The sequence below is a fragment of the Corvus brachyrhynchos genome, unplaced genomic scaffold (assembly GCF_000691975.1).
Source record: "Corvus brachyrhynchos isolate BGI_N302 unplaced genomic scaffold, ASM69197v1 scaffold220, whole genome shotgun sequence".
Classification (NCBI taxonomy): Eukaryota; Metazoa; Chordata; class Aves; order Passeriformes; family Corvidae; genus Corvus; species Corvus brachyrhynchos.
The window spans coordinates 380,840-400,972 of NW_008236209.1; the positions used below are offsets into that span (position 1 = coordinate 380,840).

At 43.9% G+C, this 20,133-nt stretch overlaps 1 long non-coding RNA gene across 3 annotated transcripts in view; it reads left to right on the forward strand.

Annotated features, from left to right (window-relative positions):
• The first annotated feature begins 44 nt into the window (after window positions 1–44).
• Window positions 45–20,133, forward strand: part of LOC108448559 — a 25,157-nt gene continuing 5,068 nt past the window's right edge. Inside the window, exons 1-4 of one of the 3 annotated variants that reach the window (XR_001864490.1) lie at window positions 45–2,638; window positions 11,252–11,708; window positions 12,933–13,117; window positions 17,819–17,952. This is a non-coding gene — a long non-coding RNA (uncharacterized LOC108448559). The other 2 variants (XR_001864488.1, XR_001864492.1) reach the window with 2 other exon arrangements.

Consider the following 20,133-nt stretch of genomic DNA (forward strand, 5'->3'; position numbering starts at 1 on the left):
CTTGGTGGCCCCGCGGTGCAGGGATGCGCAGCTTGTGCCCTCGTGCCGTGTCCCCCATCGCTGCTCTGCTCCCTCCGTAGCCGTGCTTGTGGACCTTGTCAATCCCACTTCAGCTTATTCCTCTCCTTTGGCTCTGTCCTTAAAAAGTCCTTCAGAAGGACACAGAAACCAGACAGGCTCGCTCACTCACTCCTGTGCAGAACGTGATTAAATGTCATGGTAAGGGGAAGGCAGGGCAAAGTGGTTGCTTCCCTGTCCAAATGAATAAAATTCAACCTTTGAGCTCTGCTACCTTTTTTACCTGGACTGGTCCCATCACAGCCGTGGGAGCTCCTGGTACAGATGTGCTGCAGTGCCTGAAGATGAAGCTGGCTTTGGTGGTTTCCCCAGTGCTTGAGCAGATGTGTCGCTGTGTGCATCTGTGCTAAGGGTTCTCTCAGAGGAAAATGTCCCTATGTTGAAGAGATGTTCAACATTATAACTAAAAATACATTGCTTTTTGTGGTGAAAAGATTTTTCAATGACAAGAAAGCTTTTATTTATTATTAAAGCATTTCTGGTTTTGGTGAGATTTTTGCTGTCTCTCTGGTGTATAGGCTGCAGGCTGTAGCAAGGAAATACAGCAAGACTCCAGTCCTTTAAAGAGTTTTTCATATGTTCATGTTGTGAATTCTGACTTTCCGCCATAAAAAACTTTTGTAGAACTACGAATTTAAAAACAAATTAATATTCAAACAAAACAAATAAAAAGCAAAGAGAATGCATTCCTTTAAAAAAAGGGCACCTCTCCTTTTTGTTGAGCACATTATATCTGGCATTATTATACCGAATACTTCATAGCTCATTTTGCAAAAAGAACAAATTAGAAATGTCTTAATAAGGCCTTTTTTCTGGCAGTAATCTCCTGGGAGCTAGAGTTCTTTTTTCTTTTCTTTCATTTTTTAATTTTTTTTTTTTTCTGTCAGGACACTAATAACACCACTTTGTTGTTCTCATCTTACTTGCAGTTAAACTTTAGGAGTTGACTTCAGTTTTTATGGGTGCAAATACTTTAGCATGTGAACATCTGGCCTGTACCAAAAGATGCTGACAAAATCTGTCTTGCTTGTGGATTTTCTGCCTGTGTATTTCCACTTTCAAACTGTAAGACAGTATGGAGTGGTTCAGCAAAACTTATATTTAATCTGTTCCTAATCTGTTTAAAATAGGCTGGAATAAGATTTACTTTAAACAAAAGTGTTGTTTGTTTAGCATTTAGCTTTTTGTAGGCTGAACCAATTAAGATGGCACATTGCGTTAAGCCAGTAAAAGTGTGTGTATAAACAAGATCTCTGCACAGAGCACTGCATCAGTTTTTAGGTGATCAAGCTTTTTTTCTCAGAGTTCTACTTTTTGATCTGAGTATTTGCATCCAAATATTGCAACTTTGTAGTAATCAAGACTTCAGCTCCTTTGATTTGATATGTGTTTCCTGTAATTGAAATAGGACAAATGGAAAGAAAGGTAAATGTCTTCACGTGTAATCTGCCTTGTGGAGGACTGAGACCTTATATGAACATGATATATTTTGTTGACAGAGGAACCTCTGTTTCCATTTCAGTCCCTGCCGTAGAGTGGTCTCATTTCACTCGCTGGCTCTTTGAGCATGGCATCTTTTTCCTGGGTTTCTTCAGGTTTTTCTTTGTGACAGTCCTGTCCTGTGCTTTCTCCTCTGCTCAGTGTATCAGTACCATGCCCTGCACTTGCTGCTTCTATTGCTGTCCTCAGTACACCATCCCCAGAAGTGCCCAAGGCCAGGCTGCATGGGGCTCTGAGCAACCTGCTTCCACTAGTGGAAGGTGTCCCTGCCCATGGCAGGAGGGTGGAATGAGATCATCTTCAAGATCCCTTCCAGCTCAACCCATTGTGTGACCTTTGGGGACTTCACCACATCACGGTGGCTCTTCCAACCACTGCCTGCGTTTCTCTCACAAGGGCCATGCCTCAGTCCTCTTCAGGTGATGTCCCAGCCCTGGCAGCAGCTCCTCATCTGCAGTTAGCAGCTTCCAGCTTTTCCAGCTCAGTGCTCCTTACTGATTTGTTCTCTTCCAGATACAGTTCTCACTGTCCATATTTTCTGCAGCCTGTTCCCGTTGTGCTGGTACCAGAAGCAGCAGGATCTTGGGAGTGGTGACATCCCAAGCCTTGACTCTTCTGCCTGCTGCTTTAGGGGGCAGGGGGAGAGAACACCCAGCTCAGCCCCTGTTGAGCCAGGCTGGAGTCTGCTCTGTGAACACAATGTTTTAAGAGAACTGTGCTGACTCTCTCTTCCCCAAAGGTTTACAACCTGGCCAAATGTGATTTTTTTTTTTTTCTTTTTTTTCCCCCCTTTCTTTTAAATTAGTAAAAGGCACAGCGAAATCCTTGTCACCAGCAAAATCCCTCTGCTGAAGCATAAGGGACTGTTCTGTTGGGAAGCTATCTGTGCCTTGAGGCAGTCAGAAAGAGTTTGTTATAATGTCTATGGAATGATGTATATTCCTCAAGTCGTTTTCTTAAAAGTACATTAATATTTCTTGCAGAAACTATCAAAGGAGAATGCAAAAATTGAATCCAAAAAGTACCTGGCGTGAAACATTGTCCAAACTTTTGCAAAGCTGTAAGTAACTGAAAACAGAGCTTGTAAAAGCTGTCATTGCTAGCTTTGTCTTTAATAACAGCTAATGCAAACAGAAACTGCTGCAATGTTTTTGGAAAGATACTCAGCTTCTGCTTCAGGTTTTAAGGGATTAGGAAAACACCCATGGTGGGAGGCAGATTATCTCACATCTGTCTACTTCAAGGCTTCTTGTGTCTTTCTCTGAAACATCTGGTACAGGCTGTTGTCAGAAGAACATAAACTAATTTATATGTGCATGTGTTTTTTATAGCTCATTAGCAGGGGCTGGTACTTTTTTTCAGTGAATTTTTGGTGAATCAGTAATTTATTTTAGGTGAATCAAAACTAATGGCTTGTTGCAGCCCAGAACACTTGAAATATGTTCTTAGCTGTAAAGATCTGCCAAAGTAATTGTTTTTATTTTTTCATTTGGCAATTATTTGGCATCTGAAACAGTGATATTTTTTTTTTTGAGATGACCTAAACCAAGAAAAATTTGTCACAGCAAGGAGTTGCAAGCCATTTTGTTATGAAAGAAATAGGTTTATTTTTTCACTAGGACAAAAAGGCTTCATTTGGCTCTCGAATATATTTTAACTTTGAAAATTTTACTAGAAGGAAACTTTCAGATATGTAATGTATTGATGTGTGACTAAGGTCCTGAACTTTTTTTCTGCTGGAAAAGTTAATAGTGGGATAAAGTTGGTTGTGCCAACATTTTGATTTTTCTGAAAACCTCTCAGGTCTAAATTTTGAATGTTACCTGGCCTTAAGCAGCGACCATTACAGATGGACTTTTGCTGGATGGCCACAAGCCTTTTGTTATGCTGAATTTGATCTGCTAAAAAAAGGGTCTGATCACATGCGACACAAGGGGCAGCTTCAAAAGGCAGCTCTGCAAGTCAGGGTCCAGTTGTGTGGTTCAGTGCTATAAACATCTGGAATTAAAAATGCCGTTAATAGATAGGACTCTGTGCAGCCTGTGATTGAGATGCCCATCGAGATGGAGTCTGCTGCTGCTGAGCCCAGTGGAACCAAACAGCAGCTCTGCATAAGCAGAGGAAAACAACCCAGTGTCTTAGGTGAAGGAAGTTTTTTCACCTGGAGAATTTTGTTCCAAAAAAGTGCAATAAAGGGTGGTTTTGCAAACCCAGGCCTTGATGCAGGTTTCACCTTAATGTTGGACCCTGTTGGCCTTTGGCACTGTTGCTCTTTTTCCCAAGCAGGGTAAAAACCTCCAAAACCTTAAACTTTTGAACACCTTTAAATATCTTTACTCTTAAGCATTCCTGTCATGCCTAAATCAAATGTGACAAATAGTGAAGTTAATTAGTCAGCTACTTTTCCACTCTTGTGCACGGAAGTAATAAAAATGAAAGTACAATCTAAGGTCCATGAATTTAAGAGTAAGAGGTAATTTTTAAAAATAAAGTGATGGTGATTTTCTTTCTTCAAGCTTTAGTCTTCTATCTGAAAGGTCAACCTCTATTTGGTTGAAGAAATCAAACTCTTTGGTTAATATAAAGGGATGAGCTGAATATGAAAGCGATTGAGGGAAGGGATGGAACATCTAAAGGCTACATTGTCATTAGTTTTATTTTAGTGAAAATAATTGTACATGTTTAGTTTAAAATGTAGGGGGAAATGTACTTTGAAATATAATTACATTTAGCAGTCTTGTAGCTTTGTACTTTGTGCTATAAATTGCGTTCCCAGCTGTTTTTCATCTCCTGTAATTTAAATAAGTAAACCTTTTGTTCTTAAACTCTCTTAGTTCCTTCTAATTCTGTTGATGGACATCCATTTCTACTGCTTTATTTTATGTTAATATTTAACAATGGCATGTAGTTACCCCCCTGCTGGCACTGCTCCATCTCCTTTGTTTCTGGAAGGCCTCTTTTTGCCTTGGTCTTTAGTTTTATAGAAGAATCCAAACTTCCTGTCCCTGCACCTAGCAGGAGCAAGGTTTCTGCATAAACTGACACAAAATCCCTCAGGAAGGGCGCTAGCCCCCAAGCAGGGAAGGTGGTGCTGGGCTGTCATTCTCTTTTGTTCCTTGCTCAGATGGAAGTATAGAGTGGATGATGCTTTGTGGGCCACAGCAAAGCTGTGCCAAGGGAATGCAAATCCACTAGGTGTGCCCAGGTAATTTAAAATGCTCACGCTGGCAGCTTTTCTGCATGAGTAAAGCTGTTTAATTAATGCGTTTTCCCCACTTTCTTTTCTTTACAAGTTGATTCGAATTGAAATGGTCTGTAATAAGCTTGTCACTGGTCTCGGGGACAAATAAACCCTCTCCTGCAGGTGGAAAATAAAGAGCCTGTGTGTTTTGTATTTCTCTGTGATCGGAAGGGTTGGTGGCAGGTATGCAGACTGGTCAGACTGCAGCACCCACTTACAGCCCAGCCCGTGGCTTGGCTTCACAGTGGTGCCTTGAAAGGCAGGTGCAGGGCTTCAGGCAGGAGAGCTGGCACTGTTGTGGCTTTTCTGCTTCCCCTAGTTTTACACGAGGAACTTGAGAGTAGAGTGAACATAATGGGCACATAGGCTGAGGCATTGCTTGTCCTTGTCTCCCCCTCCTCCACTCCTCCATAGAAAGCTTAAGTTTAATTTGCTCAGCCTTGCGGTTTGACAGAAGTGAACATGGAGACCTGAGCCCAGGATCAACAAAGGCAGCACTGGGCATTTCAGCCACTGCCTTTGAAATAGGCCTTGACAATAATGGAGTTGGGAAGCCCCACTGTTCAGCCTTCTTTATAGTGTTAATAACTGTCCAGAAAGAAGAGAAGCAAGAAATTGCTCAGATTTCATCTCTCAGATTTCATCTTGCATCTAGAGTGCCGCAACAAATCAAACTGAAATGGGCCCCATCGTGGCTTCTGCACTGCCATGCTGAGCTGCCCTGGGCCCCTTCTCCCCCTGCTTTGCTAAGGGTTATAATGCTGAGCAAGTGCTCAAAGCAGGCTGGCTGGGGCAAACACATGTGCTTCCCAACTGGGCAGGTGTCCCAATTGGGATGGACTCAGAAATGAGTTAGTTTATAGAGTGTGAAGTTGGAGACCGAGGCAGTGCCCAGTGACAGACACAGAGTGAGGCCAGAAGAGAGGTCTTCTCTCCCTGTTCATCCACCCTGGCTGTCCCCAGGACACATCTTCCTTCCCTTGAATGTGCAGGGGAAATTCTTCCTTGAGGGATCAAGATGAAAATGAGAGATGGGCTTGGGTGAGGCAGAGGTCATGCCTGGCCATCTCCTCTGGCCAAGGCTTTGGGGGGAAGATGGCCGTGCCAGGGATGGCACTGTTTGGTCAGTGATTCTAACAAGAAAATGTTGTTTACTGTTTATTGTTTAAGAAATGCAAACTCTCTGATGTCATTAACAGGTAATGCTATTTCTTACGCATTATAGCATTCATGGAGTTTGGAGTTGTATGCCTTGTCCTCAGGGATGCCTTTGGAAGAGTGTTAGAAGTCCAGGAGGACAAACACGTGTATCATGTAATGACTTACACTTTACTAACTGGTAAGAGTTGCAAAAATATTTAAATTCAGGAAAAAAGAAAAACACCCATACAGTAAAATGTGGAAAAGAGTTCCTAGTTTTAAAGCAGAACAATGATAATCAAAAGAAGTTGCATCTTTTCATGTTCATCCATCTCAGGTCCATGTAGTAGAAAAAATGCTGGCACCTTCATTAATTTAAAAGCTTTTTGAATCAATAATCCCCACCTTCTCCATACATGGAAGCAGCTGGAATGCATTCTCACGTTGCAATCGTGCATGGTCTTCAGCAGTTTCCTTATCTTTCGTAATTAGCAAATCAAATTTTTGTCTTTAATCCTCTTGCATCCAGGGATATTTTGCGCTCAGAAGGCTGGGAAGTATGTGTGAGCAGATTTTTGTGCCAGCTGGAATTCCCCAGGGCACTGGGGGAAATGCTGAAGAAGAGGGGCAAGAGTTTTGTTGATTGTGTGAATATTTGGTGCTGCAGCTTTACAGCATCCTTTCCCAAGAAGTGCAGCAGGCAGAGAGGGAACACATGCTATTGTGTTCACGTCTGGCATTAACATATAAAATTTGAGGCATATAAAGTTTCTTCCCGTACAACTAAATTAAAAACCTGTGGCATAAGGTAAATTGACAAGTGCAAAACTTCTTGGGTGGGAAATTTAAATGGTTGCAAATGTTTCCTGAAAGCTGCTTCTGGAAGCGTGTTCCTGAGCACGGCTGTCTCCAGGCTCACTGCCTAGCAGTGTCGGGGAGAGCTGTCCTGTTCTCATGATTGATTTCATTTTATGGGGGGGAAGAGTTCTGTTCTGGTCACGAAGACAGCACTGCCACATGGGACAGAGCCCAGGCTGCAGAGCTGAGTCGTGCCATGCAAAATAAGCACATCTTGGCCCTCTTTGGAGGGGACTGGGAAGGCACAGTTCACTGTGGCTTGGCTGGGTAAAGTGGCACAGTACTGATAGCTACTGACTTGCAGACACCTTATCTCTTTGTTGGGCAACATGTTTCTTGTTTAAATTTGTAGCTTATAGAATGTCTCAGCTGGGGTAATGCATTAGAGTGTCCTCTCTGGAGACCTTTTTCCTGACTGAACTTGATGTACTTATTGATATTTCTACTGAAACAGAACCTGATCTAAACAATACGGTCTCCTCCTGCATGACACTGAGGCAGGTCCACTGTAAAGCTGCTGTGCTGTCTGGCTTCAGATCAGTTGGGACTCATGTTTTTGGTAATACAGACTGTTGTGGTGGGTGGAAAAAAATGCAGTTGACAACATCCCTTCAAGGCAATAGGAGCTGGAGTACTCAGCACTTCTGCAGCAGCACTCTCCCATGAGGTGTCCACACCTTCCTTGCTCCTGATCCTGTGTCCTGGGGCGTACCAACCCTGATTGCTATTGCAGAAAAGCAGAAGTTATGCGGGATGTTGGAACTACAGATAAACTGAAGTCAAGTAGAACTGCTGCAGCAGAATGAGACCATCTTGGTGTCTCCAGCACTGATACTCCACTGCTCGGGTAGGGAGTAGTTTGACCAGTCCGTGTCCAGGCTTGGATTCCTGTTTAGACTAAAATTTGGTTGTGGCACATCTGGTGTTCAAAGAGAAATGCAACTTCTCTCATAATGACCGTACTTGTTTCCTCTAGATGCTGGCCTCCACTGGCCTTTGTCCATGCTCTGCTACAACACAAGTGTTAAATCTCTATTAATATCTTTGCTGATTTCATTAGCAGCCCTGCCATTTATAGTACTTGTGTTGCAAATAGTCCTCCATGAAGGCACTTAAAAAGATATGTTATGACTGTAGAGACCCAAGTGATCAATAGCTTTTAGATTACTGTGTCACTAAACAGCAGGCTGAGACATGGAAAGGCACTGTTACTTTAGGGATGAGAGATTTTTAGAAAATAAATCAATAGCGAATACAGGCTGATTGGTTTCCAGTTCAAATAATTCCAAGAAACATGGAGCCCAGGGGAAACCATGCCATTCATACTTGGAAATAAACAACACACGCTTGCTTTCATTTATGTATTTGGGTCAGTACTCTTGAAAATGGAGAGGGAGCTGTTGGGCAGGGTATTAGTCTGGATATGGGGAACCTGGGTTCTCCTCTGAGTGCTCCCAGAGAGCTCTTCTCCCTATGTTTCCCAAGTTCCCTTTGGTACTAACAGCCTTCACTCTGGGGCATGGTGACTGGCTGGTGTAAAACCCAGTTGGAGCCCTCTTGGGGCTAACAGAAATGTAAATAATAACAAACATTCAGGGAGGTGATTTTTCTTTCACAGTGCTTTCCTTTTTAGTGCTTAAGCAGCCATGGGCTAAATGATGGTAAGTGGCTGTCAGGTGCAGCGAAGGGCTGGGTGGTTTGTAGACAGATATGACATGAAGCTGCCAGGGAAGTAGATGCTGCTGCCTCTCCAGGAGGCTACTGTGACATCTCCCACATGCAGGTGTGTTTACATGGCATGGGCTGGCTCTGCTGGTGTGCAAGAGTCCCTGGAGCTAACAACTTCCTGCAGTACTACTGCTCATCCCTGCTGCCCTGGAACACATCCCTGGAGATGTGGGGTGAGACTGACAGCGGGTGGTGGCTGGAGGAGCACACCTGTCGCTTGGGAATGGGGAAGGGATCTTTCTGAAAGTTGTGCGGCGCTTCAGGGATTTTGCAGCATTCACTGCCAGGGAACATTCCTGGGTGAGCTTGAGGTGTCTTCAGTTACTTCTTGTTCTAGTCCAAGACCTGCCCTCTACTCTGCACTGAATCCTCCCAAGAGCTCTTTTGTGGATGTGCTTCAAGGACAGTTTGGTGACAATGCAGTTAGCTGCTACCTCTGGGACACAGTGGACAGTGGCTGAAGGTCACAGAAATTTTGCTAGAGTGCTGGTTTTATATCTACTGGTTTATTGGAGCACTGCTTTTATCTTGGGGTGGGCTGCTACATCCTAGACAGCAGCCAGTGGAGATGTACAAGTTGTGAAGGATGTTTTCTAGAAGTGCAGCATAGTTCAGCAGCCAAGGGCTGACTCCTGTTCATCCAGTAGTGGCTGAGGAAGACCAGTGGCAGAAGACAAGTTGGAAAAACTTATTTGAAGAAAGAAGTGAGAGATACTTGAATATTGTTTTCTCACGTGGCTTTGATCCTCCTTTTCCAAACAAGAGAAGGAAGCTGGCTGCTCTAATCTGACTTCTGTGTCTCTACTTGAGAAAGGAGTTTCATGGTGGTGACAAGGTGTGGAGTAGTACTTTGGTCTAAGGTTTGGGATACTTGGAGTTAAGGCCCTTTCCTGACCTGGATATGCATATGACACATGACTATGTCGCCTGGTCTGGCTGTGCTCTGTATGCAAAGTGGAGCAAATAGTATTCCCCAGACTCAAAAGAATGAAGGGTAATTATTTTGAGGCACTGAGGTAAGGGAAGCTGCATAAGCATCTAAAACAAGTAGATCTGCTCCCACTGAATTCAGTGGCAGAACTTTTAATGGGAGCAAGATCCGGGCCCCATCTGATAAAGAATTTCATCTGGATTGCATATGGGGGTAGGCATTAAAGGACCCATCTAAGGATCTCCCCTCTGGAGTACATCTATAAAAGACCCTCTGTAGTTGTGTTCAAAGCTCACAGTAATGCCAGTCTCCTCAGGACCATTCACTTAGATCATTCAGAAACTCTTTCTTGTCTAAGCCCTGATGCTCTCCCCCAGTGGAAGAATGTGGTTGAAACTCCCATGCAGGGAAGACATGAGATTTGTTTTTTATTTGAACCCAAAACATTAACAAATTGGACACACGTGCTCTAAGACTAGAGCCCGCTCTTATTTAAGCCAATGCAAAACTCTCCTTGATCCCAGCAGGATCAAGGTCTTGGATATTGCTTGCACCTTTTTAGAGTGTCTGCCTCTAAATGAAACAGATGATGACAAACTCATTCTGGATTTATCCTCCTTGACTGATTTGCAGCCAGAGAGGTTTGCAGACCCTCCCTCTTGGAACAGAGGAGTTCACAGTCTAATTGCTGAATGAAAGACCAAGGGCAGGTATCACTGTGCCTTCTCTTGTGGCACATTCTTTAGCATGTGAAAGTCAATGCTGTGATTTAGTCTTTTTTTTTAGTATTTAAACATCTTTAATGCTCTTATCAGACTGTTGCTCCAGCTAGCATAATGTTTCTGTTCACTGTCTGTGATTTTCTTCCTCTTCACACCACAGTACTGACAGGTGAGTATTATATGTGTAGGAAGCTATTCGGCAGAAACATATGCCCTGAATATGTTTAAATTCCTTGTAAGTCACTTGATCAATGTGCAGTGTTTGTGTCCCCTCTATTTTTGCTCTAAATTCATATTCATCAACAGAGGTTGCTTGGTACTTAATGGGACACTGGGGCACTGAGTGAAGGGAAGGGACAATACACAAACAGGGTGAAGAATGAGGACAAATGTAGATGAACTTCCTCCAACAGGCACAAAATGCTCATTCCTGAATAAAAAATGTGAAAAGGTCAAGTGCCCCCAGAGGCTTCTATTGTGACAGGCACTTAACCCCTTCACTCCTGGTTATCTGCTTCAGCTGCTGGGCCACTCGGTGCACAAGTGCCATTAGCATCAGTGGAATGTGGGGCTGGGAGCATCGGGAGACCCACCTCCCTTCCAGGCAGCAGGCACTGGGTGAGCAGGAAATAATCCTTGTGGACACTGACCTTGTCAGTAGCTGTGTCTAGAGATAATTATTTCCTAACATGTAACCTTTTCATGGTCAATTGCTCCAGTGTATTAGACAGAATTGTGATTTCCCTCTATCTTCAGACACACACAAGGTCTTGTCCTTCCTGCTTTGAGGGCATAACTTAGCAAGTGCACAGACAACCCAGTGCTCACTGAAAAGTGTTGTTCCTATTTTGCTTAAAAGAAAAAGAGTTTTGCTGCTCTTCCTTGCCATTGAGCAGAAGGGATCTCGGGTATATGCCCACTCCCATGTTTTTTTGACAGACACACATTTCCCTTTAAGAATCTAATACTAACCAGGCAACTGTCAGTGTTTAGTAATCTTCTGCTCCACCAGATTTCTTGCTTGTTGACTGACTTTGGTTTACCTTTTCCTAGCCTGTGATGCTTCAGTGTGTGCCCCTTGACACATCACCAAGGCATCTGAAGAGGCAAGATCAGCAGAGTATGTCAGTGCAGCCGCTCCGAAGGCATCAGGTCTGATACAGTCAGGACCAACGTCAGGATGAGCAGCCAGGGGTGAAGACAGTTCTCTTGCACACCCCCGTGAGTCCAGTCTGCTCCTGCCTGAAGTGCACCCCACAAGGGCTTCTTTGGTGGTTGGGGCTGAAGAGCATGAGGCAGGACACTGTTCTTCCTCCCCCACCCCACATACTCCTCCTCGCTTACTCGAGTTGCAGCTTGTTCAGCAGAGACTTGGGCATACCAGCCAGAACCCTTTTTTGGGGCAGTCCCTTTTGGGAACATACTCAGCTGACCCCTTGGAGAAACCTTGTGAGGACTGCACTGATCCGAACAATAACACAAACCCAGCTCCTGCAGCTAAGTGTGATTCGTAGGTGATATTTTTACAACCTGCTCCTTGTTTTGTAGCAGTATTTAATTGGTTCTAAAAAAAAATTGCAAAACTAGGTCAGTTTGCCATTGGGCCTTGTAAGACTCTTTAGCTAAATCTCCAGACTTTACCTAGAAGTTAATTTGAGCCAGACTTAGGAAAAATATATATTAATATACCCAAAGTCTCACGTGAGAAACTTGTAGGCAACGATTTGGGATTCAGAGCCATATTCATATTCCTAAGACTAAATTCAAAGCCATCGTTTAAAAGCAGGCTTGCACATGTGTATGTCCTGATCTTTAATTAGGCAAAACTCCCACTGACATCAATAGGAGTTTGACTTGAATAAGAACTGCAGGATCAGGTCCATAATTTGGTACCTGGGATTTGATTAAGCAGCTAAATTACTAGAACAGTTTCCCCATGTGTATAATTGCCTAATTAATTTTTAAAATAGCTAAGTTCAGCACTGAATATGGTGTACCTCTTGCCACACGAAATTTATGCTATTTAATCCAAGTTGATGGAGCTATTTGGAAGAGCCTGTAGAGTTTATTTTACAGTTAAGTAGTACTGTTTATTTTAAGCTCAGAAACAGCACCATTGTGTTAAAATGCCATGTTCCAGAGCAGCGCTGTGCTACATCCTAATTCTTGAGTTCTGGCTGCTGTGATTGATATTGCAGGTGCGAAAACACTCTGGAGGCCGGGGAAGAACTTACTCTCTGAGATGATTTTTAAATTCAGTGCTTTGAAAAGTTTTTTTTTGTCTTATCAATGATTTGGGGGTTTTTTTGTTTTTTTTTTTGTTTAGTGCCCCAGCATAGTGCCTGTGGTAGACTATATATCAGAATAAGTGTATATTGTTTGCTTTTTGCTGAAATTTCAGTCTAATACTGTGGGCTGGAGTTGATAACATTTGCTTTCACAACTGAGAGACTTTGTTTGTTTGTTCTTTGTTTAAAACAGAGAACTTGTTCTGTAAGAGGAATAGAGAGATCATATATGAGTTTCCTAAGTGGAAAAATATTGTGGAAGGAATTGCAATGCCAAAAAGTAAAATCTGTTCTCCCTAAATGTATATATGCCTCTGTGTGTGTTTGGATGTGTGTGTGTCTTGTGTGCAGACATAAATAATGAGACTTGGAATTGGCATAATGGATAGTGCCTGCTCATGCTGTTGACAGTTACTTAATAATGCATGTTCTCCCATTCTCTCCAGCTGAATTCTTAAGGCATTACCATGGGAATTTTCCCTTTTTGGGGATTGCAGCAGAGCTCCAGGACTAGCTGTTTTTGTGATGTGCATCTTGCAGTAGTCCTTATTCAGGAACTCCATCCAAGCATCTCCTGCAGAGAATGAGACCGTCAGTTGTCCTCGCAGGAGAGCTCCACGCTGCAGCAATGGTGAGCCTTGTGCCTTTGAGTCGTTCAGGATGATGGGAGCTTGGATTCTGCCATGCTCAAAGCATGGCTAGGAGCTGGAATTCCAGAATATCACCATACGAAGTGGGATACAGTCAAATGTACTGCTCAGAGAGGTAGGCTTGAAGCCTTTAGAAACCATTCTGCTCCTTTAAGGATCTAAGAATGCTCGATAGGTAAACAAGTCATGGCTCTGAAACTGCAGCCACAGCCTGAAATTGGCTGAGGTCTGCAGTCTTGCTATCTTTTCAAATGATAGCTTTTTGTCTGTTCTGCCAAAGCCAGAAACTTGCCCACAAAATAAGCAGTCCCATACCCTTGAAAATTAGCAATTGGGTCCACCCAAAATGATGAGATGGTCTTAAAAATGGGAAGATTATATTTTATATTTAAATTGGAGTCCTTTTGAAGGCTGTCCTGCTGTCTTGGTTTGTCAACTTTTATTTTCTATTCAGCTCATGTTTTGAAGTCTTTCTGTGGAGATTATAAAAAGGAATAGAAGGGATGGAAACTTCCAGCTTCTGTTTAAAAACAAAAATAGGTAACTCTGTCTTGCAGCCGCTTGATTTCTGCAGCTGAAATTCTCTGAATCATCACGATTTAGCATCGTTAGTGATGGCTAGAAGTGATGTCTATGGGTTTGGGATCCCTTGGGTTTTAAATAAAATTTGGAGACACCTTGGGTGTGTGTGTGTGATGTCATCTCCCCCAGCTCCTACTGAATCTCATTAAAATTGAGGAGACTTCTCAGTTACAAAAATATAAATGGGAAGAAGGGAGTGCGAAGTCTATTTGTGATAGTTTAGTCTGTAATTTCTCTCCCAAAGCTTTGAGAAGCGTCGTCCCTTCTCTCTGTGGCACTCTGACCTCCTCTAGCGGTGGCTGGGCCACAGAAAGCCTCTCCCTGCTCTGGCTGTGGGGACACTCCGGCGCAGGGATCTGGTCACCTGGAGTGGGATCTCTGCTGTCAGACATCTACTGCTGTGATAAGTTTCCAGTTCTCTCAGATTCAGCTGTGTTTTCAACTTCTGCCTTGATATTTCCTTTGGACAATACCAGAAGTTTCTTGTCAGAGTGTCACTCGGAGGAGCCAGAGACACAGGATGGTGGAAGTCTGACAACTCCTATTAGTCCTCTTATTTTTAGTTTACGTTTCTAAAGTATAAAACCGGCAAAAAACAAATAGCAAAAGGTGAGGTTTTTGTTCCTCTCTCTTTCTTCCCCCTCTCTTTTTAAAATGCAAACATAGGGAAAAGAGCCAAGTTTCAATTTCTCCTCAAATTTATAGTAATTTTCCTGTAACTGTGGATGCTTGAAAAATCAAGAGTAATGCCACAAAGGGGAAATCTCTGTTTGTCTCATTCTCCTTATTGTCTTGGCTCACTTGACCCTGTTGGGGATGTGCCCTTTCATTGTGTGCTGCTGTTGGGCCTGGGAGGACAAACAAAGGGAAATGAGCTCTGTGTGAGCCCACGTCTCGATCGGGGACCAGCTGAATTAGCTGGACCAGCCCTTGACTCAGTGTGGCTGCCTCAGGATGCAGCTGCAGTGTGCCAGAATGCCCTGTGTGTCTTTAGCACTGCTTGCCTTCAGTCTGGGTGTTGTGTGGAGAGTGCAGACAGTGCTGGGGGTGATTTCCAATGGTCATGGCCTTCCTGGACTTGAGGGGAGAGAAAAGCTGAACCAATTAAGAGCTACTGAATCACATCCCACTATAACAAGAGGGCAAGAGATGTTTTCTTCAGTGGTCCCTTCCATGGGACAGAAAGCAAAAAGGTTTAGTCCAGTGATGGCAGCCTCTGGTTTGCTGTGTCACTACATTCAAGGAGGTGCAGATGTAGTTAAGCAAAATCCTGCAGAGCAGAAATGTCAGCATTAGATCTGGGGTGGGGCTCTCCCAGCACACTGGATTCTCACTTTTAACATAAGTAATGAAAGACCAGCTCCAAAAGGGTTGAGTGTCCTTCTCTCTTAAACTACTAAAGCCTTTCCAGTTGGTGCCCTGGACTGGTTTGTTTGTCAAAGGGCTCCTCTCTAGCTGGCAGTCCTTTCTCTTTGCAAAAGCTTAGTGCTTAGTGGATTTAAGCTGGAAGGGTATATTTTGATTAGATATTAGGAAGAAATTCTTCCCTGTGAGGGTGGGGAGGCCCTGGCACAGGGTGCCCAGAGCAGCTGTGGCTGCCCCATCCCTGGAAGTGTCCAGGGCCAGGTTGGGCGGGGCTTGGAGTAACCTGGGATAGTGGGAAGTGTCCCTGCCCTGGCAGGGACTTGGCACTAGATGATCTTTAAGGTCCTTTCCAACCCAAACCATTCTATGATTCTCTAGGCAGTGAAGGCATTGTTTTAACAGCATAAATGTCTCCTGAGGCTTAAGCAACTGTGTGGTGTTTTTTTTTCTTTTGGCTAAATCTTTTTTGGCTAAGTCTGGGTGAAATATTTATTATGTTTTAAAAAGTAATGTTAGCTGCTGATTTTGCTACTGTGTTTTTTCTTTTACCTCAGGTGATTTTTACATTGCAGAAATGCTGGCAATAACAGGAGTGCAACAGATTTTAGCTGTATTTATGACTGAGGGAGAAACAGTTAAGTATGATGCATGAAAATAGGGCCCTCACTCTGGTTTTGTTTCTTTAGCATTGCAGCCCAGTAAAAGATTTAATATGGGAATAGAAATGAGGTAAAGACCGTGAAAGACCCATGGTGTGTTTAAAACCTTCCCTAAAAACGATCAGTCATGATTTGGTCAGTGTGGTGGAAGTACTTGGATAAAGTCCTGTGCCACCACCTGAAATCATAAATCATCCCCGGCAGTTCAGCATCTCCAGGTGGATGTTGGGGTTATAATTTTTGTAATGCACTGACTTTTTTTTTTTCCCTTCCCCACAAGTTTCAGTTTTTTAGAGACTTTTATGTGCTTTAGTGTTCTTCCAGAAGTTAAAAACAAAACAAAGAACAAACACCAACAACCAAAAAACCCCCCCCAAAAAAAACCAACCAAAAAAAAAACCCAGCGTGAAAGTTTGGAGCCAGATTACAGCTGGATGTAGTTTTCAGGAAACTCATGGTGATTTTTGAGTATGTGAGATTTGGTCATACTGTCAAATGGTTTAAAACTTCAGTTGCCCTGGACTTGCATGTTAATGGTAGTTTTGATAGATTTTGGATAGAACTGAGAGCTGATACCCTTGAGTCCCTGCAAGCAGCATCTGCAGGCAAAAATTCTGGCTTATCTGGTTCCTAAACTACTCCATCATCCTGTGTGGATGTATGGGGATTTTGGCTTTGGTGCATCAGTCTCTTGGAGACGAGCAAAAGGGAAGATTAATTCCCCTAGAAAAAGCTTTCTCTGCTTTGTATCCATATCAATTTCAGTGACTTCAGATCTCTTTCCTTTTCTTTTTTTTTTTTTTTTTTTGAGAGTGGAGGGAGTGGTTAAATTGAAGACTTATGGAGAATGGCAGAGCTGGGAACTTTTCTAAGCCCCAGGCAAAAACTAAACATCAGTATATTGCAGTCTGTTTGTATGGAATATTTGAAGAACTTCGTTTTTATCTTAGAGCCGTTTAAGACTCTGGAGAGATATACAAATCTCTTCCTTCTCCCTATGAAATAAACAGGAGCAAATATGTATTCTTGCTGCATTCTACTACTTTTTTTTGTGATCCTTTACTCCACTGTTAAATACTTTTCGATTTGATTAATCCTTGTAATGCAGGGAAAGCTGTGTTTAATTCTATTGTGATCACCTTTCCCAAACAGGCAACAGGATTTTCCTGAAATGAGTGAATTTGTTTGAGTAAGGGTGCTCTTCCAAACAATCTGCTTTGTCTTCATTAAAAAACTGTAGTGATGGATCTACATCGCTGTCACCTGTGGTGAACGACTTGTAGCCCAGTCAGCCCATGTTTAACTTTAGTTTCTGTTAGGCCTTTGCTAGACTGGGAAACTGTTATCACAGTTTGGTTCCCACAGAGGTGTGCATGAACCTAGGCTTTGATGAGCTAATTAGAGAGAGTTCTCTCACTAAAATGCATCTCCATGTCCTTTAATCAGCTCTGTGACTCTGCTCTTGGCTGCTCCAAATTTAAAGAGGTATTTTCTGTTCCTACCCCTCTGTCTGTTTCCTCTCCCTTGCTATGCTCTGTGGTTTGCCTTTAAATATCTTTGGGGGTGGAACTATCTGTGTGTTTTGTAAATTATTGAGGATCTGGGAGGGCCTCTGGGTACTGCCTTAATAAATGCTAAATAATAAAGCCAAGAGGAGGTGTTGCTTTAGCAGTGTATGGGTGTACCAGTGGAGAGCAGATCCTGTCAATCTCTCCTCTTGCTTAATCAGCTGGAGGCATGGGAGATGCTTTGCAGACCCACTGTGGCAAAATCACCATCAGATTTCCTTTATAACTATATTGATGATTAGGATCTGTGTCCCTTCGATGTTATGGGTTTTTTTCCCCTGAAAAATGCTGCTGCCGTCTTCTTGAAAGCTGAGAGAGATCCCCAAAGCTTACCAGGCAGAAAAGCTCAGGGAGCTCTCAAAGGATATTGCTGCTTTTCCCTCTAACCTCTTACAGTCTCTACCTTTCCTCTGTTCTTTTTTCTTTCTTTGCCAGTAAGGCGCTGTGTGCAGTCTTTTGTGAACCTTTGTGGGCCAGATTTCTCACAGCTGCCTTTTTTCCTCCGCAGTAGCTGCAGAAGAGGCAGTGGATCTGAGGAGGAGATGCGTTTTATGATTTATGACACTTTATAAAGTGCATTTCGCAGCAGGATTGACAGAGCTGGAGACTGAAGTCCACCCAGTTTTGGGGATGCAGAGGCAGGTAGGGGATGGATCCGCTCCTGGTGACTGTCCTTGTGTCATGGACTGAGTGGGGACACCTCTGCTTGCTTCCTTGCTTGAACTGTCTGCATCAAGAGCTGGGGGTAGTGCCAGGAGAGCCCAGGACCTGTCTGTGGTGGGAGCCAAGTCCATTTTACACCACTGGCACCTCTCCAGAAGCCATGGCAGGGCCTCCTGCATGTGACCAGGCTCCCTTATCAGCTGTTGATCTAAAGCTGGGCTTATTTTGACAGCCCTTCCTCTTCCTCCGTGGGATGCCTCCTGATGGCAGGGGTGTCAGCACAGCTCACGGTGTGAGGAGCAGGGGTTTGTTCCGTGTTCCCTTGGCACTCGGGGGCTCTGTCAGAGACTTCAAACAGGGCTCTTTCCCACGGTTTGTTTCTGCCTCTGCCCCTTTCCTGTCTGTAGCCTCAGGGGTGCAGCTCCCCAGCCATCTATTTATATGGCCCTCATCTGTCTTAGTCTCTTTGGCACTTATATAGCTCCCATTGGCCCAGGGCCTGAATGCCTCCCAATCTTTAATATATTTATCTTCACACATGCAGACACACACGCATACCTGTGAGGTCAGGAAGTACCAGTGCTCCTATTGTACAGATGGAGGACATTAAATGGTAATTGGCTAAACTGGGAGCAGGTGGTGGCAGGGATGGAGGAAGGCTGCTCTCACATGGTACAGAAAATGGCATCACAAGAAATGGTTCATAAGCCACAGTGCAGCACTGAGAAGATGGGTCTCCCCACTCATATGTGAGCCTTGCAGTCAGTGCAATATGAGGTCATAGTCATGCCCTATCCTTGTTTTGGCCTCTTCATTCTTCAATCTTGTTTTAAATATTTTTGTCCCAGTGATACAACTTCAGATGCAAAGCTTCTGTCAAGTTGCCCAGCCAGGATGGGGGAGGGAGGTTGGAGTCCTCTTAGTCTGACAGTGAAAGCAAAGGCTCTTTTAGTGGCAGGGTCCTTTGCTCTTGCTCACTGGGTTTACTGTTCTTGGAGGGGGGGTTGGTCCCCTCTTTTCAGTGGCTTCAAGGTGGGGATGGGCCCAGCAGTCTAAAGCGCAGCCATCAGCTCAGGATTTGCTTTGTTTAGCTGGAGCACTCTGGGCAGACTGTCTGCTGGGATAGGAATTTTTGGCAGCTGATACACGGCCACACTGTTCCGTGGCAGTGGCTTTCTCTTAGCCTTTCCCAAAGATGGCAATGCTGCCAAGCATATCTCCAAATGCTTTGCAAACATGACCCATTAGCAGTGTCTTCAGCACAGAGACAATGCTTGTTGCATTTAGGGAGCTCAACCAAAACCCGCTGGGGGTCAGTGGTAACCCCATTCTTTTCAGTCAGTGGTGTCTTCTCCCGTGCCTAAAGCTGAGGGAGTGCAAAGCTGAGCTGGAGCCACATGCCCAGAGCCAGTGTGTGGGAATTGTGAGGGGAGAAGTCAGGTGGCTGTTCCTGGGCCTGTGCCTGGCTGATAGACCACGGTGCCTAATTAGTGTGGCAGCTGTTCTCGGTTAGCGAGGCTTTCCTTAGGCGCCTGCACTAATGTTCTTGATAGCAGCTAAGGAGAGAAAGGAGGAGGAAATTGCATCTATATTTAATTAATACTGCATCCATATTTTATTACGGAGAGCCCTAAGGTGCAGGAAGATTCTCAGTGAGAACAATTGCTTTGGAGTGCTGAAGCTATTGTATGGTGCTGAGGAGGTGAACTTCGGTTTTAAAAACAAACCCAAATTCCTTCCAGGGTAACTTGGGAAAGCCCAGAAACCCTTTGCCACTCACCTCTCAGCATCAGGCTGAAAAGCAAGTGGCAAATTTGCTGATAACTCATATTTGATTAGCTTTAATATCCTCTAATATTTTAAGCAAGAAAGGTTCAGTGGGCTGCAGACAAACACCACACTGATTATTTTTTCCTTTTGATAAGCTGCCAGGCTTGGAGAGGTTTCCTTTTCCATTCTCTGAGCTGACTCCCATCTTCCAGCTGCATGCTGTGCTCCTTCTCTTCTGGCTCTGAATCCCAGCGAGGAGACACAACGCGTTGTTGAAATGGCTGTCCCCTTGCTGTGGTTGAGGTGGCCTGTGGGGCTCGCAGGGTTAGGCTAGGTGGAGCCAAGAGCAGGTGAAAGATGCTGGTGGCAGCTGTGGCCTTGGCAGCTTTT